This window comes from Ambystoma mexicanum, chromosome 4q, assembly GCF_040938575.1.
Source record: "Ambystoma mexicanum isolate Mex_15411 chromosome 4q, UKY_AmexF1_1, whole genome shotgun sequence".
Taxonomy (NCBI): domain Eukaryota; kingdom Metazoa; phylum Chordata; class Amphibia; order Caudata; family Ambystomatidae; genus Ambystoma; species Ambystoma mexicanum.
The window spans coordinates 680,601,071-680,625,136 of record NC_090928.1 but is presented as its reverse complement, the minus strand read 5'-3'; the positions used below and the strand labels follow the sequence as shown (position 1 = coordinate 680,625,136).

The window sequence follows — 24,066 nt, the reverse complement described above, 5'->3', positions numbered from 1 at the left end:
TCATCACGTGCTGTGTGGGAAACACCCGTGCGGCTCACGTCACAGACGCGCTTACGCGCTGAGGGCCTTTGGTCCAATAGAATCGCGTATGCGTGCTGACGTGCTTACGCGCTAAGGGCCTTTCCTCGGTTTTCACGCTGAGGTGCAGGATTTTCACGTGCCAAATCACTCCGTACCAATCTGGCCACGCGTAAGCACACGGAAGACCACGCTCCTGCCCAGAAGGCCGAACTACTGCCCCCCAGAGCCCCGAGCACGCTCCCACCTGCCATCTGCTGCTGCCTGACTGCCAGCTGCCCACGTGCACTGCCATTTGCTGCCTGCACATCAGCCAGGGGTGCTGTTGCTGTGACCACCCCTGCTGGAACCAAAGACTCCCGACTGGAATTCCATCGCTCCACAGCCCAGCCCCAGGACCCAGTTGCCCACCCACTCCTGCCTCTGGGGTTGTCATGTCGGGGCAAACACCATCTGTGACCACTGACAACCCCCGGCCAGAGAGGCAGAGGGGCACCAGCTTCAGTGCCACCGAAGTTGGTGTCCTGGTGGAGCAAGTCCTGGGGCAGTATGATGCCCTCTTTGGAAGTTCCCGCGCCGACAAGGAAGGACGGACTCGGATCTGGACTGACATCGTGACTGCCATCAACGCGGAGGGGGTGGCAGTCCGGGACTTACAACATGTCAGGAAGCGCTGGGAGGACTTCAGGTCCAGGACCCTGAACAAGGCCCGGCGCCTCTTGAAGGCAGCGGATGCCAAGGGGCGCCGGGGCCACTTGTCGGAAGAACAGATGGGGGTCCTGGAACGCATATCCCCAGAGCTCCACGTCCAGGTCCTAGAGAAGCAGACCCGTCTGGAGTCGAGCGGTGAGTGTACATGCATCCTGATTGTGAGCAGTGCGTGTGGTGATCATTCGCCATTGTGCCGGTTGCACATCTGTTTGTATGGGGTCGAGTATGGGTGGGGGTGTACAGGGCCATGGGGCTGACACATGCGAGGGCTGTAATGTGTGAGACATGGATGGTGCTTGTGTGTGTGGGCTTGCATGGCAAATGCAGTTGTGCGTGCACACATGTTTGGATGAATGTGTATGTAAGTAGACATGTCCGTGATGTCAGGCATGTATGTTGTTTTCGGCTGCATGTATGAGCACTGTGTACATGTGCATGTGTGTGTATTTGACAAGGGTGCAACAGTGATGCAACATGGATGCATGTGACAGCAGTATGTGGAAGCCTGTTTGGCAGATGTGACATGGATGCCCGTCTGAACAGTGCGACACTTGGCAGAGGTGTAGACATGCATGCAAGTGTGGTGGTGTGTGTACATGTGTGGTGCACTTCCTGTGTTGCATGTGATGTCTGGCTCCCCTTTGGCTGCTGATGCTGTTGTATGTGTAGGGATGGTGGTGGCAGTTGCGATATGGCTGTGGTATGGCTCATGTGTGCCAGTTGCAATGACATGTGTGTTGGGGATTGTGATGACATGTCTGAGGTTTGCCAATGCCACTCATGTGCAACTGTCATGCGTGTATGTGTCCATTGTACAGTGCCCTGATGCCTGTGTTTTGTTTCTCCCTGTCTGCAGCGTCAACTGATGAAGAGGGCGGAGAAGGTGCTGTGGAGCACAGCGGCGGGGATCCGACCGCCAGCCGGAGACGCAAGGCCCGGCTCCCCTCCCGTGTTGTCATCTCGTCGGGGAGTGAGGAGTCCGGTGCCGCGTCCCAGGCCGCAGCTGCCGGGGGGAGGTCCAAGAGGCGGAGGTTGCAGTTGGACTCCTCGGCAGCAGAAGGGGCAGCTGGGACCCCACAGGGCCCAACGGGGGAAGATGGCACGGAGTCATCCAGGTTGGTGGGGGGTTTGGTGGAGGAGGGGGCCGCGCAAGCACCAGAGACGGGGTCTGGAGATGGGGATCCCACTGGTGCTAGTGGTGCAGTGCAGGACCAGGGACAGGAGGCAGCACAGGCGGCCGCGGAGGTGCCTGTGTGCAATCCTGTCCCCGATCCTGTCCCTGCATCATCTTGCACCAGCAGGGATGCCTACGTCCAGACCCGTTTTCAGGCAGGGGATGAGCTGACGTCAACTGGCCTTCCTCTGCCTGCGGACGTGGCCAGCCAGGTCCGGGTTGAGCCTGTCCTGGCTGGTGTGGCGTTGCGTCAACGGGCCATGCGAGGTGACCTGCAGTCTTTTCATGGAGAGACTGCACGTCATCTCGAATGGCTCGTTGACCACGTCAGCCTGCTGGGACAGGTCACCCAGGCCGGATTCCGCTGTCTGATGGGGCTTGCTCCGACCCCCTCCTCAACTGGACCCCCTACGCGCCAGTCATCCTCTGTGCCATCTTCCCACCCATCAGTCACCTGGGTGCCCTGTGGAGCTGCCTCTGACGGTGCGGCCAGGCTGGTGGAGGAGGCATCCCTGCCACAGTCGGGAGTCGGAGGTCCAGCAGGGGTGGCCACATCAACAAGTGCACCCCAGCCGGCGGAGGATGTGCAGGCAGCAGGAGGCAGTGCACGGGCAGAGGCAGAGCAGCAGCAACATGGTGGGAGACATGCAGGCTCGGGGCTTTCGACATCGGAGGGGCAGGCATCGGCCGGAGGGCAGGGGGACCCAGGACAGAGAGTGTCTTCCGTGTGGCAGCGGTTGGGCCACGCCATAGGTGCGGAGCGGCGGCGGGCGGAAGAGGCGCGGCTCACAATGGTCAGGGCGGAGAACTCCATGTGGAGGGCCCTGAGGCGGGCCGAGTGCCTCGAGGCAATCCGCAGGGGGTTGGAGGAGGACACAGCGTCGTCCCTGCGGACCCTCGGGGCCATGGAACTGGACCGTCTCCGGGACATCGAACAGGAGTTCGATGATGCCCTGGCCCAGGACACCACGGAGTGAGCCGCTGGACTAGCCCGCCGCCTTTGTATATAGTTCTTTAGTTTTAGGTTTCCTTTCTTTATTATTATGATTTGGAGTCGACGGACACTGCTCCACTTTTTGTATATAGTTGATTTTTAGGTAGGTTTTTTAGTATGTTTCCTTTGTTCAGTTCGGCTCATGGACCCTTGGTAGTTTTTTATACGGACATGCATGTTTTTTTTTTCTCATTCACATTGTAGTTTGTTTTCTTTCTTTAGCATTCTTTATTTTTTTCAATACAATTTTGTTTGCATACTTCACTGTGTGGTATCATCTCATTGGTTTCATGCATGTCATGTTGTGTGTTTTCCCATTCAATTGCAACCATTGTGTGTGACGGACATGGGTTCATTTGCTTCATGAACATTGGGGGTGTAACATGTGATTTCCATTTCCATGTGGGTGAATGGGTTACTTGGTAGGGCTTTTTGGCTGTGGAGGCTGTCCATTACGCACATGATTGGGGATTGTGAGCACCTGGTGGAGGCTGCCCCTGCACTGCTGGGGGGTGGGGGTGCAGGGGGACATGAGTGGGGGCCTGGTGGAGGGTGACCCTGGATGCTGGGGGGTGGGGGTGGTGGGAGACATGAGTGGGAGCCTGGTGGAGGATGCCCATGGTGGCAGGGCGGTGGGGGTGGTGGGAGACATGAGTGGGGGCCTGGTGGAGGATGCCCATGGTGGCAGGGGGGTGGGGGTGGTGGGAGACATGAGTGGGGGCCTGGTGGAGGATGCCCATGGTGGCAGGGGGGTGGGGGTGGTGGGAGACATGAGTGGGGGCCTGGTGGAGGGTGACCCTGGATGCTGGGGGGTGGGGGTGGTGGGAGACATGAGTGGGGGCCTGGTGGAGGATGCCCATGGTGGCAGGGGGGTGGGGGTGGTGGGAGACATGAGTGGGGGCCTGGTGGAGGATGCCCATGGTGGCAGGGGGGTGGGGGTGGTGGGAGACATGAGTGGGGGCCTGGTGGAGGGTGACCCTGGATGCTGGGGGGTGGGGGTGGTGGGAGACATGAGTGGGGGCCTGGTGGAGGATGCCCATGGTGGCAGGGGGGTGGGGGTGGTGGGAGACATGAGTGGGGGCCTGGTGGAGGATGCCCATGGTGGCAGGGGGGTGGGGGTGGTGGGAGACATGAGTGGGGGCCTGGTGTAGGGTGACCCTGGATGCTGGGGGGTGGGGGTGGTGGGAGACATGAGTGGGGGCCTGGTGGAGGATGCCCATGGTGGCAGGGGGGGTGGGGGTGGTGGGAGACATGAGTGGGGGCCTGGTGTAGGGTGACCCTGGATGCTGGGGGGTGGGGGTGGATGCTGGGGGGTGGGGGTGCAGGGGGACATGAGTGGGGGCCTGGTGGAGGGTGACCCTGGATGCTGGGGGGTGGGGGTGGTGGAAGACATGAGTGGGGGCCTGGTGGAGGGTGACCCTGGATGCTGGGGGGAGTGGGGGCCTGGTGGAGGATGCCCATGGTGGCAGGGGGGTGGGGTGGGTGGGAGACATGAGTCGGGGCCTGGTGGAGGATGCCCATGGTGGCAGGGGGGTGGGGGTGGTGGGAGACATGAGTGGGGGCCTGGTGTAGGGTGACCCTGGATGCTGGGGGGTGGGGGTGCAGGGGGACATGAGTGGGGGCCTGGTAGAGGGTGACCCTGGATGCTGGGGGGTGGGGGTGGTGGGAGACATGAGTGGGGGCCTGGTGGAGGGTGACCCTGGATGCTGGGGGGTGGGGGTGGTGGGAGACATGAGTGGGGGCCTGGTGGAGGATGCCCATGGTGGCGGGGGGGTGGGGGTGGTGGGAGACATGAGTGGGGGCCTGGTGGAGGATGCCCATGGTGGCAGGGGGGTGGGGGTGGTGGGAGACATGAGTGGGGGCCTGGTGTGGGGTGACCCTGGATACTGAAGGGGTGGGGGTGCAGGGGGACATGAGTGGGGGCCTGGTGGAGGGTGACCCTGGATGCTGGGGGGTGGGGGTGGTGGGAGACATGAGTGGGGGCCTGGTGGAGGGTGACCCTGGATGCTGGGGGGTGACGGTGGTGGGAGACATGAGTGGGGGCCTGGTGGAGGCTGCCCCTGCACTGCTGGGGGGTGGGGGTGCAGGGGGACATGAGTGGGGGCCTGGTGGAGGCTGCCCCTGCACTGCCTGGGGGTGGGGTGGTGGGAGACATGAGTGGGGGCCTGGTGGAGGCTGCCCCTGCACTGCTGGGGGGTGGGGGTGCAGGGGGACATGAGTGGGGGCCTGGTGGAGGCTGCCCCTGCACTGCCGGGGGGTGGGGGTGGTGGGAGACATGAGTGGGGGCCTGGTGTAGGGTGACCCTGGATGCTGGGGGGTGGGGTTGCAGGGGGACATGAGTGGTGGCCTGGTGGAGGATGACCCTGGATGCTGGGGGGTGGGGGTGGTGGGAGACATGAGTGGGGGCCTGGTGGAGGATGCCCATGGTGGCAGGGGGGTGGGGGTGGTGGGTGACATGAGTGGGGGCCTGGTGGAGGATGCCCATGGTGGCAGGGGGGTGGGGGTGGTGGGAGACATGAGTGGGGGCCTGGTGTAGGGTGACCCTGGATGCTGGGGCGTGGGGGTGCAGGGGGACATGAGTGGGGGCCTGGTGGAGGGTGACCCTGGATGCTGGGGGGTGGGGGTGGTGGGAGACATGAGTGGGGGCCTGGTGGAGGGTGACCCTGGATGCTGGGGGGTGGGGGTGGTGGGAGACATGAGTGGGGGCCTGGTGGAGGATGCCCATGGTGGCAGGGGGGTGGGGATGGTGGGAGACATGAGTGGGGGCCTGGTGTAGGATGCCCATGGTGGCAGGGGGGTGGGGGTGGTGGGAGACATGAGTGGGGGCCTGGTGTAGGGTGACCCTGGATGCTGGGGGGTGGGGGTGCAGGGGGACATGAGTGGGGGCCTGGTGGAGGGTGACCCTGGATGCTGGGGGGTGGGGGTGGTGGGAGACATGAGTAGGGGCCTGGTGGAGGGTGACCCTGGATGCTGGGGGGTGGGGGTGGTGGGAGACATGCATTGTTGATCAGTAGTGCAAGGTGACATGTGGGTTGGCTGGGGGGCATGCCCATGGTGAATGGGCTGCCTGCGGGACATGGGCAGGGGTGCAGGGTAGTCCCCCGTGGTGTGGGCTGCCTGCAGGGGCCGTGGAGGTTGTGGAGCGTACACCTGGTAGGACCCACACGGCCAATTCACGTGTAGTACTCCCCAGAACCCCTGAAATACACATTCCCTGTTGGTATCGCGTGTGCAACTTCCCGCGCACCCCTGAAATACATGTACCCTGCTCGCACTGGCCCAATCGCGTGTGTAACTTCTCGCGCACCCCTGAAATACACGTACCCTGCTCGCACTGGGACAATCGCGTGTGGAACTTCCCGCGCACCCCTGAAATACACGTACCCTGCTCGCACTGGGACAATCGCGTGTGCAACTTCCCGCGCACCCCTGAAATACACGTACCCTGCTCGCACCGGGACAATCGCGTGTGGAACTTCCCGCGCACCCCTGAAATACACGTACCCTGCTCGCACTGGGACAATCGCGTGTGCAACTTCCCGCTCACCCCTGAAATACACGTACCCTGCTCGCACTGGGACTATCGCGTGTGGAACTTCCCGCGCACCCCTGAAATACACATACCTTGCTGAAATCGCGTGTGGAACTTGCCGCGCACCCCTGAAATACACATACGTTGCTGAAATCGAGTGTGGAACTTGCCGTGCACCCCTGAAATACACATACCTTGCTGAAATCGCGTGTGGAACTTGCCGCGCACCCCTGAAATACACGTACCCTGCTGCAATCGCGTATGCAACTTCCCGCGCACCCCTGAAATACACGTTCCCCGCTTGGCGTTTGCTGTTTGGCAGCCCGGTGAACTGGTCCAGGGTTCGCGCAGCCCTTTGCGATGATTTAGCGATTTTGATGGCTTTTCCTTGCGTGAGGGCGTTCTTGGGGGCGTTACTGGCGCTGCTGCAGGGTCGCTGCGATTCTCTGCGCCACGGCTGGTTTGGAAGCCTGAAATCCATGAATACGCTGTGCGCGGAAATCGGTTTTAGCGCACGTGCCTGGCGCAGTCAATCGCACGCGGACACTCTGCGCCAGCCGCTTGCGACACTTTTCTGCGAAATTCTATGAATTACCCTCCTAGTGTGTTAATCGCGGTTTGTTTATAAGTCTACTAATAATTGTTATTTGTGTATAGTTTAAAGAGGAGTGCTTAAAGGTTTGATTTTTTTTGGCCGGTATTGCTTACTGACATTGTTATGGGTTGTTAGTTGGTGCATATTGTGAAGATTATTCATCGACAACACGCATCCACAGTATGCAGGCTAACGATATCCAAGCCACTTTGTCCCATGGAATATCAGGATGTGCTATCAAGGTTGCATTATTGGATGTGCCGGGGGCAAAACATTTTCTGAGTGCACTTAGTTTGCTTTTCTATAGATAATATTCCCAGTTCCGTTATAATGCCATCTGTCAGTTGTTCCGTTTCTGTGTCAGTTTCTCCATGCCATTGGGAGCTAAACCTACTTCACAGCTTTAACCTTTCATGGGCATTGTAGTCTAAAATATTCACCCATGTAGTATGTGTGTGTTCATTATGTGTGGTTTGTGTTCGTTATTAGGTTTCATCCGATGAAGAATTATAGGGTAAATGGATACATTTGAATAAAGAACGGTTACTAAAATATATTTTTATTCTGTTATCTACATAGATATATTCTACCGTTCTGTGAATGCCATAGTTTTCAGCTACCATGGGATGGCTTCTTCAGCCAACAATGGCAGATACGCCTAAACGGATTTATTTGCATCACCCTCTTGTGGGACGATAGACCGGGACCGATATGCCCTTTCGCGGTACCAGTGACAAGGAGCAACCTGTCATTGTTTACGGTGTAGCAAGAAGTTGACGCCAAAGCCTTGCGATTGAAGGTTCGTCGAATCTGCATCTTCGCCCGAAAGGAACACCATGTGCGTCATTATAAAGTTTTGCTTATCCAACCAAAGGACACACAACAATTGGTCGTTGATCGCAATCAGCGGATCATGATAATGTGGTTTTTGGAGCGTTCTTTGTTAAATAAAAATACTTGCTAAATTGCAGATTAATTATGTTTTCTTTAAAAATATTGGTGGAAAATCCGATTTGGGACGCGCTGTGAGAGGATGTGTGTGTTGATCTTCCGGGTTCTGCGTTAACTGACATTATGGCGTGGGTAATGACTGGGTGCATTTGGCTACGTTGCCCACTAACGTCATGAAAATACGTGGAGCATATTGTTTGTAATAGTGATGCCAGCTTCAGAGGCGGGTGATATGAATTAGTTCCGCAAAGGCACTTGAATTTAGGGCGATGGAGCAACGGATAAGATTAGCACAAGATGGCCATGCCCAACCCGTTGTTTTCGCATGTTTAAAAGTGAGGAAAACTAACGTAAGATGCATAGGAAATTTGTTTACGATCGATCACACTATGCTTAAAAACACATGTCCGATCGCTAGTGACAATAACATTTTTGAGCGCACTTTCCCTTTAAGGCAATTGTGCCAGAATTCGTTACTACAGATGGAGTCTGTAGTGCACAAACCTAGACAACTTGGTCAAATATAAAATACACATTTCTTTACATCCGATCAACAAATGCTGTATTGGGATATTACATTCTGCACACACATCAGTTTACTTTTTAAGTATATGCTGTGCACCCTGTCCTGCAAATACCTGTGGCAGATTCACTTGTCTTTTGCCACAGAAACGTACCCACTGGATTAAGTCAGCGCAGCGATTTGACCCAAGACAAACCGGGTTTGTGAAAGGTGTTGGATGCGGGTTAAATCTTTTAATACATAACATCATGAAGATGGAAGCTATAAGAGCTGGGAAACGTGTTTACCTCGCATTCATCGATCTCGTGGACGCATTTGATAACATTAATCGCGAGATCTTATGGGAGAAGATGAAAAAGTAGAATAGTCCAATTAGCCTGTTGTTGGCAATCAAAGAATTACATAAGAACACCGATATAAAAATTCGATTAGATCGGCGTGGCACCCTGTCAAGTTCAATTAAAACGTTTTGTGGGGTAAAACAATGCTGTCCGTTGGCAGCCATTGTATTTAACCTATTTATCTCCGATGTACGAGACGTTATTGAGAACACCCCCTCATTCCATCCAAAAATAGGAGGCAAAGAAATTAGCTGTATTTTGTACCCGCTGACTTAGTCTTGTTGGACTCCACCCCAATAGGGTTGCAATGCAAGTTACATGCAATCGAACAGTATGTAATTGCTAACGGGTTATGTATTAATACCAGCGAGTCGGAAATCATGATTCTCCAAGATCAAAGTAAAAATAAACCTCAGGCAAAAAAATTCAAATGGTATCTAGTTAAGGTGTCTGTTAAGAGTGTGCTAAACACTAGATACCTGGGCATGACAATTAATTCCAGTGTAAACGATACAACGTGGGTTGAAAAGTCTAAAGCTAAATGCCATCAATTAGCAATACAGGCAGCTGGTCTACAGAAGAAATTTGGAAAGTTCTCATTGCTCCCAGCAATAAAGTTTTACAAGCAAAAAGCACTCCCGGCCCTAATTCATGGCACAGATTGCGCCTTGGGATGCCTAAATACGCTTTGGAATACATTGGAATTTTGGTCCCAGGTGCTGTGGCTCCCTAAGGGAATCCCAACCGTATGCATAAGATACAAACTAAATCTGCTATCTATCCACGCTAGCGTATGCAGGAATATGCTGTCCGTCTATCGGAAAATGACCATGGATCCTGTCCTGCCCCAATTTAAGATACTTCATCACCCAGGCGGAGGGGAAAAATTTAATATAAGTTCACAGTGGTCAGAACGTTGCGAGAAAGTAATGGAAAACTTGACATAAACATGGAAATGCTTCAAACAAACCAAGCGGAAAAAAAATGATGGTTGCAGGATTGGTCTGAAACAGGTGCTATGAGATGTACACAAAAACAGATGCAGATCATACCATTGGAATCAAAGAAACTAAGGGGCCGATTCATGGAACAAACGTGCGCCGAAAATCTTGGCGCAAGCAGGCGCAAGCAGGCGCAAGTGCAAAAAAACAGGCGCACGCGTGCGATTCATGGAAGTCCCTGCGCGTGTTTACCTCGGGATGTGCGCCAAACCCGTGCATGGCGCACAAGTCACTGCAACAACCCGAAAGGCGTGCGCGACGCGCACAGTGAAAGCGCACAACCTCGGCGCATACACCAGAAAGTGGGCGGAACACGGGGCATAACGCGCGGAATGGGGAACAACGCGCGAAAATAAGGGCGTAACTGGGGATGTACTGCAGGGAAGCAGACGGAACGCCCACACGCACTCGAACCACACGTATTCATGGAATCGAATAGGGCAAAGCCACGCACAGCCAAAGACACTCACAAGCCGAAACACGTCTGCCACACGAAGGCAGGCGGTAGCGTCCCTGCGCATTACAAAAGTGGCAACATACAGCAATTGGGCCTGTGCGAGCGGGGCACGTGTATTTCGGGGGTGTGCGGGAAGTTACACACGCGATTGAGCGGGGTATGTGTATTTCGGGGGTGCGCGGGAAGTTACACACGCGATTGAGCGGGGTACGTGTATTTCGGGGGTGCGCGGGAAATTACACACGCAACATCAGCAGGGTACGTGTATTCCAGGGGTTGCGCGGGAAGTTCCACACGCGATCTCATTAGGGTACGTGTATTTCAGGGTGCGGGGGAAGTATCACACGCAACATCAGCAGGGTACGTGTATTCCAGGGGTGCGCAGGAAGTTCCACATGCGATTCCATCAGGGTACGTGTATTACAGGGGTGCGCGGGAAGTTCCATACGCGATCTCATCAGGGTACGTGTATTTCGGGGTGCGCGGGAAGTATCACACGCAACATCAGCAGGGTACGTGTATTCCAGGGGTGCGCGGGAAGTTCCACACGAGATTCCATCAGGGGAACGTGTATTACAGGGGTGCGCGGGAAGTTCCACACGTGATCTCATCAGGGTACGTGTATTACAGGGGTGCGCGGGGATCACTACACGTGAATTGCACATGTGGGTCCTCCCAGGTGTTCCCTCTACACCCTCCACGGCCCCTGCAGGTGGCTCACACCACAGGGGCCTACCCTGCACATGTCCTGCAGGCACCCCATCCACCATGGCCATGCCCCCCAGCCAACCCACATGTCAACTTGCACTACTGCCCACCAACGCATGTCCCCCTGCACCCCCAGCCACCACGTGCACCCTCCACCAGGCCCCCACCCATGTCTCCCACCACCCCCACCCCCCAGCAGTGCAGGGTCACCCTCCACCAGGCCCCCACTCATGTCTCCCACCCCCCAGCACTGTGGGGCACCTGCCAGCAGGCCCCCACCCATGTCCCCCACCACCCCCACCCCCCAGCAGTGCAAGGGCAGCCTCCACCAGGCCCCCACTCATGTCTCCCACCACCCCCACCCCCCAGCACTGCAGGGTCACCCTCCACCAGGCCCCCACCCATGTCTCCCACCCCCCCACCCCCCAGCACTGTGGAGCACCTGCCAGCAGGCCCCCACCCATGTCTCCCACCCCCCACCCCCCAGCACTGTGGGGCACCTGCCAGCAGGCCCCCACCCATGTCCCCCACCACCCCCACCCCCCAGCAGTGCAAGGGCAGCCTCCACCAGGCCCCCACTCATGTCTCCCACCACCCCCACCCCCCAGCAGTGCAGGGGCAGCCTCCACCAGGCCCCCACCCATGTCCCCTATTACCCCCACCCCCCAGCAGTGCAGGGGCAGCCTCCACCAGGCCCCCACTCCTGTCTCCCAGCACCCCCACCCCCCAGCCACCAGGGGCACCCGCCAGCAGGCCCCCACCCATGTCCAACTCATGTTCCCCACCCCCCCACCCTCCAGCAGTGCAGGGGCACCCTCCACCAGGCCCCCACCCATGTCTCCCACCACCCCCACCCCCCAGCATTGTGGGGCACCCTCCACCAGGCCCCCACCCATGTCTCCCACCAACCCCACCCCCCAGCAGTGCAGGGTCACCCTCCACCTGGCCCCCACCCATGTCTCCCACCCCCCCACCCCCCAGCACTGTGGGGCACCTGCCAGCAGGCCCCCTCCCATGTCCAACTCATGTTCCCCACCACCCCCACCCCCCAGCACTTTGGGGCACCTGCCAGCAGGCCCCCACCCATGCCCAACTCATGTTCCCCACCCCTCCCACCCCCCAGCAGTGCAGGGTCACCCTCCACCAGGCCCCCACCCATGTCTCCCACCCCCCCACCCCCCAGCACTGTGGGGCACCTGCCAGCAGGCCCCCACCCATGTCTCCCACCACCCCCACCCCCCAGCAGTGCAGGCTCACCCTCCACCAGGCCCCCACCCATGTCTCCCACCCCCCCACCCCCCAGCACTGTGGGGCACCTGCCAGCAGGCCCCCACCCATGTCTCCCACCACCCCCACCCCCCAGAAGTTCAGGGTCACCCTCCACCAGGCCCCCACCCATGTCTCCCACCACCCCACCCCTCAGCACTGTGGGGCACCTGCCAGCAGGCCCCCACCCATGTCCAACTCATGTTCCCCACCACCCCCCAGCACTGTGGGGCACCTGCCAGCAGGCCCACACCCATGTCCAACTCATGTTCCCCACCCCCCCACCCCCCAGCAGTGCAGGGTCACCCTCCACCAGCCCCCCACCCATGTCTCCCACCCCCCCCCACCCCCCAGCACTGTGGGGCACCTGCAAGCAGGCCCCCACCCATGTCTCCCACCACCCCCACCCCCCAGCAGTGCAGGGTCACCCTCCACCAGGCCCCCACCCATGTCTCCCACCTCCCCCACCCCCGAGCAGTGCAGGGGCACCCTCCAGCAGGCTCCCACCCATGTTTCCCACCACACCCACCCCCCAGCAGTGCAGGGTCACCCTCCACCAGGCCCCCACCCATGTCTCCCACCACCCCCACCCCCCAGCACTGTGGGGCACCTGCCAGCAGGCCCCCACCCTTGTCCAACTCATGTTCCCCACCCCCCACCCCCCAGCACTGTGGGGCACCTGCCAGCAGGCCCCCACCCATGTCCAACTCATGTTCCCCACCACCCCCACCCCCCAGCACTGTGGGGCACCTGCCAGCAGGCCCCCACCCATGTCCAGCTCATGTCTCCCACCACCCCCACCCCCCAGCACTGTGGGGCACCTGCCAGCAGGCCCCCACCCATTTCCAACTCATGTTCCCCACCCCCCAGCACTGTGGGGCACCTGCCAGCAGGCCCCCACCCATGTCTCCCACCACCCCCACCCCCCAGCAGTGCAGGGGCACCCTCCACCAGGCCCTCACCCATGTCTCCCACCACCCCACCCCCCAGCAGTGCAGGGTCACCCTCCACCAGGCCCCCACCCATGTCTCCCACCCCCCACCCCCCAACACTGTGGGGCACCCTCCACCAGGCCCCCACCCATGTCTCCCACCACCCCCACCCCCCAGCAGTGCAGGGGCACCCTCCACCAGGCTACCACCCATGTCTCCCACCACCCCCCAGAAGTGCAGGGTCACCCTCCACCAGGCCCCCACCCATGTCTCCCATCACCCCCACCCCCCAGCAGTGCAGGGTCACCCTCCACCAGGCCCCCACCCATGTCTCCCACCACCCCCACCCCCCAGCAGTGCAGGGGCACCCTCCACCAGGCCCCCACCCATGTCTCCCACCACCCCCACCCCCCAGCAGTGCGGGTCACCCTCCACCAGGCCCCCACCCATGTCTCCCACCACCCCCACCCCCCAGCACTGTGGGGGACCTGTCAGCAGGGCCCCACCCATGTCCAACTCATGTTCCCCACCCCCCACCCCCCAGCACTGTGGGGCACCTGCCAGCAGGCCCCCACCCATGTCCAACTCATGTTCCCCACCCCCCCACCCCCCAGCACTGTGGGGCACCTGCCAGCAGGCCCCCACCCATGTTCAACTCATGTTCCCCACCACCTCCACCCCCCAGCACTGTGGGGCACCTGCCACCAGGCCCCCACCCATGTCCAACTCTTGTTCCCCACCACCCCCACCCCCCAGCACCGTGGGGCACCTGCCAGCAGGCCCCCACCCATGTCCAACTCATGTTCCCCACCCCCCTCACCCCCCAGCACTGTGGGGCACCTGCCAGCAGGCCCCCACCCATGTCCAACTCATGTTCCCCATCACCCCCACCCCCCAGCACTGTGGGGCACCTGCCAGCAGGCCCCCACCCATGTCCAACTCATGTTCCCCACCACCCCACCCCCAGCACTGTGGGGCACCTGCCAGCAGGCCCCCACCCATGTCCAACTCATGTCTCCCACCACCCCCACCCCCAGCACTGTGGGGCACCTGCCAGCAGGCCCCCACCCATGTCCAACTCATGTTCCCCACCCCCCCACCCCTCAGCACTGTGGGGCACCTGCCAGCAGGCCCCCACCCATGTCCAACTCATGTTCCCCTCCACCCCCACCCCCCAGCACTGTGGGGAACCTGCCAGCAGGCCCCCACCCATGTCCAACTCATGTCTCCCACCACCCCCACCCCCCAGCAGTGCGGGTCACCCTCCACCAGGCCCCCACCCATGTCTCCCACCACCCCCACCCCCCAGCAGTGCAGGGTCACCCTCCACCAGGCCCCCACCCATGTCTCCCACCACCCCCACCCCCCAGCAGTGCAGGGGCACCCTCCACCGGGCCCCCACCCATGTCTCCCACCACCCCCACCCCCCAGCAGTGCAGGGTCGCCCTCCACCAGGCCCCCACCCATGTCTCCCACCACCCCCACCCCCCAGCACTGTGGGGCACCTGCCAGCAGGCCACCACCCATGTCCAACTCATGTCCCCCACCCCCCCACCCCCCAGCACTGTGGGGCACCTGCCAGCAGGCCCCCCACCCATGTCCAACTCATGTTCCCCACCACCCCCACCCCCCAGCACTGTCGGCACCTGCCAGCAGGCCCCCACCCATGTCCAACTCATGTCTCCCACCCCCCCAACCCCCCAGCAGTGCGGGTCACCCTCCACCAGGCCCCCACCCATGTCTCCCACCACCCCCACCCCCCAGTGTTAGGGAGAATTCTCTGTTAAGGCTGAATTTCCTAACCTAGTGAGTCCCCCAGCAGCTTTGCTGGATTTCTGGAGTTTGTTTTTTTCCATCCTGCCAAGGGTGAGACTCTTTTCTCCCACTCTTGGACATGTATGTGTGTAATTCCTTTGAAATGTCAATGTGTTCGATGGGCTATGGGGTCTTTTACTCCATAGGGTCTCATATGTTTTTCTATGTGTGTTACACCGCACCCTACGTGTCGTAACACGGGGGCGCCCTAGCGGGTCCCCCACCATAGACTCCATACCCGGGGACTGACTACTGTCATGGGCTCCAGGACATCACCGGGAATGCGTTGCTTCCCTGGTTGTTCTCTAGGCTCCCTCCTGTTGCGACTGATGTGGTAATGGAGTTGGGGGAGGCGGATAAGATGGATTACGAAAGTGTGAAACTAGCTTTGATAGCTAGATTCGGGAAGACCCCTTCCCAGTATCTTAAGAGGTTTAGAACCCTCAAAAAGCATGATGGTACCCCTTGGGCTACCTGGGTGAGTGAAGGATTGAAAAACTTAGAGGGCTGGATTAAGGGTTACAAAGTGAACACTTATGAGGGTATGAGAAATCTTTTTATGTTGGAGTCTATTTATGATGCCTGTTCTCCTGAGCTCAGACAGCACTTGGCTGATTCGAAGGAATTGGATTCCAGGGCACTAGCTAAGGCTGCTGACTTGTGGGTTGCCAACAGGGCTACTCATAAGGATTCTGGGGCAACTCAGAAAAAGGATGAGGGAAAACAGCCTAAAAAAGACTCAAAAGAGAATTTGAATAACTCACATTCCAAAGAGGGCCCCAAACAAAACCAGAAGGGTAAGCCACCGGGAAAACCACAGCAGAATAGTGTGTCTTCTGGTGCCAAACCGGAAGGAGGTCAGAACAAGCCACCATTCCAGAAATCATTCGGTAAATGCTTTGTTTGTGGCTCGACTGACCACGTGAAAGGAGATCCCAGATGTAAGGGTAAACCTTCAGGGGTCCAGCTTGTCTCCTTAGCCTTCGCTCCAGAGGAGGAAGTCCAAATGGCAAGTGGAAACTTTCTACTGCTAGCTGACGAACCCATTGGAGTCTCAGCCAGCGTTTCTTTAGTATCTCTGGGGTTGTGGGAACAACAGAATTTAGATGTCTATAATTCTATCCCCGATAATACTAAAGAGTATTATAAGGACAGTGTCCAGGTGAATGGTCAGGAGACTCCTGCCATTAGGGACACTGGGGCCAGCATAACTGTGGTGGATAAATCGTTTTTTCAGGCTGAGGATGTTGCTAAGGCAAGAATCCAATATTTGTGTTGCCTAGCGCACACCTAGGTTTAAGGTTTTTTTACAGGATTTGTTGAAAATTTACGGGGTGCCGGGGAGAATAACAACCTTGACACTGGGTTGTTTTAACCTATGTAAATCCAACAGATTGTCCACAAGATTGTGGAACTCTCCCGTCCCCTGCACACCCTTTATACTGTAGAAACAGTCAATATTTCTATACAATGGTAATATTCAGTTTCTTTCAGAAAAAAGAAGAAATTAATGAGAGAAGCTAATTCATGACACTATTATAATAAAACAGAATGATGGGGACCATCGGTTTTAATTGAATTTTAAATTAATTGTTATAGATATGAATTTCAATTCATTCATCATCCAGTCTTTGTAAACATAATAACATAAATGTGTTCATTTTGAGGTTACATTCAATATTATAATACAAGGGCATACAAGGTACTCATCACACTTTCTATACAATAGGCTTTTCACATGGTATATCCACAGAAAGTAATGATGAATATTTTCTCGACGCGTTTCGGGGTGTCCCCTTCTTCAGGAATTGATAGCCCTCTTCATTGCCGTTAATCTTTGTTTCGTCTATAATGTATGATACAATGATCAAATTTTAGATTCTCACTGATAACTGTCATTTAACTCTTGGGAGAAATTTTTAATAATAATCACCTGGATGTTCAATGTGGAATATCCTAACTGGATTTATTATCAATAGCAATATCAGCCCAATAATGGTTATTCAACCTGTAGATGTGATAAAAAGACAATAGGGAAAGCTCAATTAAAAACGGGATCTTAATTCATGAAGGAAAATCTAGTCATGTAATATCTAAGAAAAAATATTACCTTTCGGTATTTCTGTAAAAAGCTACTACATCCATGGAATGGGTCGCTGTGGTATGTAGAGAGTCCTCAGGTACGGAGGTAGTGCAGTAATGGGCGATTCCTCCACTCGTGTCTGTAAAAACACGTATATATACTATATTAGATACACGAAAACAATGGGGTGGGATCATTCTGTGGAGAGTATTCTGTGAAGGCCTCTAGGCTCATGATATGCAATTGGGGAGCTGTTTACAAAGGATTCTCTTACCTCCTTCCTGAGAAGATGGCCGGTGCTGTAGCTCGAACCGTTCTACACGGTTTTCGCTAAAGATGGCCACTATTTACATTATGACGTCATCACGTCGAAGCGTGACGACGTCACTATGTTTAGAACGTCAGCGTGTGACGGGAAAACAGACGTCATACGGACATATTTTAGAAAACAATGTGTAATTAACCAATAGTATATAGGTGTATATCTATACTGGTGCAGGGAGTTTGAGTCAAATGAAATAAAGGTGAAAAGAGTCGAAAGATAAATGTGAGGAGTGTCTCATGTAACTTCTGGGAAATCTATTGTTTACCACGGACAAAAGTTAATCGAATATTGGACATCCGTGTGTTTACTATTTCAAGAGAAGCATGCTCACATTCTATGGTCTGTAACTTAATACATCCTATGTCAGTAAAAAATCATCCTAAGTGAACTGAACAAATTCAAAAATGTATTTAACAGCAATTGATATTGTATCCACACTGGGTTTCTGATTGGGTCAGGGGAAACAGTATTTAGTTACAAAAATGAGGCTAAACTGTAATCTTCGTTCATCCCATTGGGAGCTAGGCTGTTTAGTCTCTCTATCCAGAAGATTTCCCTCTGGTTCATACGTCTGGCATGATTGCCACCTCTTGGGGCTCTGTTCACAATTTCCAAAATCACAACCTTTAGTTGAGAAATATTATGTTTCTTTATGGAAAAATGTCTTGCTACAGGTGAGTTAACACTGTTGGTACGTATGTTACTTTTGTGTTCATTCCAGCGCTCCTTGGCTTTCCTTTGTGTCTGTCCAACATAGTAAATGCCGCATGGGCAGCTTAAACCATAAATGATTGATTTCATGTCACAAGTGGCAAAATCCTTTAGTGGGATTTTTTGGCCATTTGATGGGTGTCTTACATAGCTTCCCTTCATTATGTTGTTACAATTGCCACAACTGAGACAGGCAAACGTACCTATTTTCCTCTTGGTGAGGGTTCTTTGATTGTCCACTCTCGGTCTTTCTGCTTTAACTAGGCTATCCCTGAAGTTCCGACCCCTCTTGTAGGCGATTATGGGTGGTTCAGGAAATAGTCTCTTTAGTTGTGGATCCAATTTGATTATACCCCAGTTCTTCTTGATCATCCTTGTTATGTGATGACTCTGTGCTGAATATCTTAAAGCGTAGAGAAATGGGATCTCCTTAGATCTATTTCTTGATATACGGAGGTCTTTCCTCTCCAATGTGAGTGTTTTTTCTTGGGGTATAATCAAATTGGATCCACAACTAAAGAGACTATTTCCTGAACCACCCATAATCGCCTACAAGAGGGGTCGGAACTTCAGGGATAGCCTAGTTAAAGCAGAAAGACCGAGAGTGGACAATCAAAGAACCCTCACCAAGAGGAAAATAGGTACGTTTGCCTGTCTCAGTTGTGGCAATTGTAACAACATAATGAAGGGAAGCTATGTAAGACACCCATCAAATGGCCAAAAAATCCCACTAAAGGATTTTGCCACTTGTGACATGAAATCAATCATTTATGGTTTAAGCTGCCCATGCGGCATTTACTATGTTGGACAGACACAAAGGAAAGCCAAGGAGCGCTGGAATGAACACAAAAGTAACATACGTACCAACAGTGTTAACTCACCTGTAGCAAGACATTTTTCCATAAAGAAACATAATATTTCTCAACTAAAGGTTGTGATTTTGGAAATTGTGAACAGAGCCCCAAGAGGTGGCAATCATGCCAGACGTATGAACCAGAGGGAAATCTTCTGGATAGAGAGACTAAACAGCCTAGCTCCCAATGGGATGAACGAAGATTACAGTTTAGCCTCATTTTTGTAACTAAATACTGTTTCCCCTGACCCAATCAGAAACCCAGTGTGGATACAATATCAATTGCTGTTAAATACATTTTTGAATTTGTTCAGTTCACTTAGGATGATTTTTTACTGACATAGGATGTATTAAGTTACAGACCATAGAATGTGAGCATGCTTCTCTTGAAATAGTAAACACACGGATGTCCAATATTCGATTAACTTTTGTCCGTGGTAAACAATAGATTTCCCAGAAGTTACATGAGACACTCCTCACATTTATCTTTCGACTCTTTTCACCTTTATTTCATTTGACTCAAACTCCCTGCACCAGTATAGATATACACCTATATACTATTGGTTAATTACACATTGTTTTCTAAAATATGTCCGTATGACGTCTGTTTTCCCGTCACACGCTGACGTTCTAAACATAGTGACGTCGTCACGCTTCGACGTGATGACGTCATAATGTAAATAGTGGCCATCTTTAGCGAAAACCGTGTAGAACGGTTCGAGCTACAGCACCGGCCATCTTCTCAGGAAGGAGGTAAGAGAATCCTTTGTAAACAGCTCCCCAATTGCATATCATGAGCCTAGAGGCCTTCACAGAATACTCTCCACAGAATGATCCCACCCCATTGTTTTCGTGTATCTAATATAGTATATATACGTGTTTTTACAGACACGAGTGGAGGAATCGCCCATTACTGCACTACCTCCGTACCTGAGGACTCTCTACATACCACAGCGACCCATTCCATGGATGTAGTAGCTTTTTACAGAAATACCGAAAGGTAATATTTTTTCTTAGATATTACATGACTAGATTTTCCTTCATGAATTAAGATCCCGTTTTTAATTGAGCTTTCCCTATTGTCTTTTTATCACATCTACAGGTTGAATAACCATTATTGGGCTGATATTGCTATTGATAATAAATCCAGTTAGGACATTCCACATTGAACATCCAGGTGATTATTATTAAAAATTTCTCCCAAGAGTTAAATGACAGTTATCAGTGAGAATCTAAAATTTGATCATTGTATCATACATTATAGACGAAACAAAGATTAACGGCAATGAAGAGGGCTATCAATTCCTGAAGAAGGGGACACCCCGAAACGCGTCGAGAAAATATTCATCATTACTTTCTGTGGATATACCATGTGAAAAGCCTATTGTATAGAAAGTGTGATGAGTACCTTGTATGCCCTTGTATTATAATATTGAATGTAACCTCAAAATGAACACATTTATGTTATTATGTTTACAAAGACTGGATGATGAATGAATTGAAATTCATATCTATAACAATTAATTTAAAATTCAATTAAAACCGATGGTCCCCATCATTCTGTTTTATTATAATAGTGTCATGAATTAGCTTCTCTCATTAATTTCTTCTTTTTTCTGAAAGAAACTGAATATTACCATTGTATAGAAATATTGACTGTTTCTACAGTATAAAGGGTGTGCAGGGGACGGGAGAGTTCCACAATCTTGTGGACAATCTGTTGGATTTACAGATGTTGCTAAGGCACCCAAACGCCTCACCAAGTTAGCTGGAGGGCCTGTGCAGATGCTTCCCCAATTACCAGTTCTCATCCAGTGTAACGACATGACTGTGAAGATACCTGTCAGCATACAGAGTGAGGTACCAGGATGCGTACTGTTGGGTAACGATTTGAAAACTCTCGGAGTTGTATCGCATACTCCCAGACCTCCTAGTAAACGGTTACAGGAGCTAACCAGACCCGCACGAGAGAGGACCATGCACGGTACTCTCCAGGAGATGATGAAGAAAGAAATCACTCCTGCTCCACTGGAATTGTCGGCCGCTGTCTCCAAGAAATCAGAAGCGAAGGGGAAACCTAAGACTTCTATTCCGAAACCAGCCGCCAGCATTCCAGTGCAGCCGACACGGACTTCCCCGCGGTTGTCCAACATCACACCCGTAACTCCACCTCCAGCCGAGGCTGAGAGGGAGGTACAACCCTGCGAGGTAGAATTAAACTCTGAGGAAGAGCTAATGGAAGGCCAGGAACTCATTGGAGATCTGGATCCTGTTGACCATCCTGAGCTGCAGTCTTTACTGGCAGAAGGTGGACCCAGCAGGGCAGACTTCAGTAAGGGACAGAGAGAATGTCCAACTCTGGAAGGTCTTCGCCATCAGGCAGAAGCTCAGGCTGAAGGGCAAGAGCCTGGGAAATACAGGTTGCACTGGGAAGATGGCCTCTTCTACAGTAAACCGACCGAGTCTGCCCCTGGAGACTACAAACGCCTTGTAGTACCCCAAGAGAACAGACCACAGTTCTTGCAGTTAGCCCACGAGATTCCTTTGGCTGGTCACTTCAGTTTCAAGAAGACTAAGGAAAGGCTCTCGCTCTACTTCTATTGGCCAAAGATGGGGGCCGAAGTAGAAAAACACTGCAGGAGCTGCCACACCTGCCAGATCTCAGGTAAGGTTGGATCCAAGAACGTGGCACCGTTAGTGCCTCTCCCGGTTGTGGGAGTCCCATTTGAGAGAGTAGGGATTGACATCGTTGGTCCCCTTGATCCTCCAACCTCCTCAGGCAACAGGTTTATACTTGTTGTAGTAGACCATGCTACTAGGTATCCTGAGGCAATTCCTATGAGGACTGCTACAGCTCCGGCTGTGGCTAAGGCCCTCCTTGGTATTTTTACCAGGGTCGGGTTTCCTAAGGAAGTAATCTCTGACAGGGGGTCAAACTTTATGTCCCACTACATGAAAACCATGTGGAAAACCTGCGGAGTAACTTACAAGTTCTCAACGGCTTACCACCCACAAACCAATGGATTGGTAGAACGGTTCAACCGAACCATGAAGAGCATGATAGGTGCTCTAGAGGAACCCCTTAAGCGTAAGTGGGACCTTCTATTGCCATGCCTTCTCTTTGCTTATAGAGAAGTCCCTCAGGAGGGAGTAGGTTACTCTCCCTTCGAACTACTCTATGGTCATCCCGTCAGAGGCCCATTGGCCCTGATTAAGGAGGGGTTGGAGAGTGCTCTTTCCCCCAAGCCAGTCAGAGTGACTGACTACGTGATAGGTCTCCGGAGGAGAATGTCGCACATGATGACGGAAGCAAGTGATAACTTGAAAGCTGTACAAGCATTGGTCAAGCACTGGCACGATCAAAAGGCTAACATGGTTTAGTTCGCTCAAGACCAGCTCATTCTCGTTATGATCCCAACAAGGCAGAGGGCCTTGCAAGATAAGTGGATGGGACCCTACCGAGTAGTGGGTAAACTCGGAGAGGTTAACTATCTGGTGGACTTGGGCAATCCCAAGGAGGCTCCGACAGTCTTTCACACCAACCGACGTAAAGCGTATGTCTCACGACCTGATGTAGGAGCGTTGCTTCTAGCATCATCCGAGGAAGAAGAAGAGAGTGAAGCTCTTCCGGATCTCCTCAGAGGCTTACCTTTAGATGAAAAAATTGAAGGAGTGAATCTCTCCTCCAATCTGACACCCGAGCAACAAGAAGAGTGCAAATCTATGTTGAATCAGTTTGCCTCTCTGTTCTCGCTTTCACCAGGCTTGACCCCTTGGGGCCAGCACGACATACTCACTGGTGACTGTCTGCCGGTCAAAAGCAGAGGATACCGCATGTCAGAAAACGTACGAACCCACATCAAAGGTGAGGTCAGCAAGATGCTTGATCTCGGGGTAATAGAGCCCTCTACTAGTCCATGGTCTAGCCCAGTTGTGTTGTACCAAAGGCCGGATCTAAAGAACTTAGATTCTGCGTGGATTATCGAGCTCTTAATGCAGTCACCACGACTGATGCCCACCCTTTGCCAAGAACAGATGAGTTGGTGGATAAACTTGGCGCCGCCAAGTTCCTCAGCACATTTGACTTGACGTCAGGCTATTGGCAAATAGCCCTGACAGACCATGCCAAGGAGAAAACTGCATTTTCTACCCCAGTTGGCTTATACCAGTTTAAGGTAATGCCTTTCGGACTGAAGAATGCACCTGCTATGTTTCAACGGATGGTAAACCAGGTTCTGAATGGGATGGAGGACTTCTGCATGGCATACTTGGATGACATCGCAGTGTTCAGCCATTCCTGGGAAGAACATGTAATCCACCTGAGAGATGTTTTGCAGGCTCTTGGACGAGCCAATCTGACCATAAAGGCAAGTAAATGCCAAATTGGACAGAGTAAGGTAGTCTATCTTGGGCATGAGGTAGGCGGTGGAGAAATAAGGCCTTTGCTCAGTAAGATTGAAGCTGTGCAAAATTGGACAACACCGACTACTCAAACCCAGGTGAGAGCCTTCCTAAGCCTCACTGGGTATTACAGGAATTTCATAGAGAACTATGGGACCATAGCTTCTCCACTGAATGTCATCTCCTCGCCCAAATTTCCTAAAAAGGTTAAATGGAACGAGGAGTGCAATCAGGCTTTGCCAAGCCCCACTACTCAGAGCTCCTGATTACCGCCAACACTTCATTGTGCAGACAGACACTTCCAATGTAGGGATTGGTGCCGTACTCAGTCAACTGGATGGGAAAGGTAGGGAGCACCCCGTTTGCTTCATCAGCCGCAAGCTGAAGGATCCTGAAACAAGGTGGGCAACAATCGAAAGAGAGTGCTTTGCTATCGTGTGGGCTCTGAAGACGTTTAGGCCGTACTTGTATGGTTCTACTTTTGTTATTCAGACTGACCACCAACCCTTGAGATGGTTAATGCAAATGAAAGGGGAGAACCCAAAACTATTGAGATGGTCGATCTGCCTGCAAGGGTTTGATTTCACCATTGAGCACAGGTCAGGATGTCACCACCAAAATGCTGATGGTCTCTCTAGGATGTATGTCATCGACTAGAGGTATGAGATTCATCCA

General features: G+C 53.6%; 1 long non-coding RNA gene across 1 annotated transcript; it reads right to left on the bottom strand.

The window, feature by feature from the left end:
- Nucleotides 1-16,554: 16,554 nt before the first annotated feature.
- On the bottom strand, nucleotides 16,555-18,214 carry LOC138467934 (uncharacterized). Its single transcript, XR_011268169.1, has 2 exons — nucleotides 16,952-18,214; nucleotides 16,555-16,864 (listed from the first exon to the last, which is right to left on the bottom strand). It is a non-coding gene; the product is annotated as an uncharacterized lncRNA (long non-coding RNA).
- Between the last annotated feature and the right edge of the window lie 5,852 nt (nucleotides 18,215-24,066).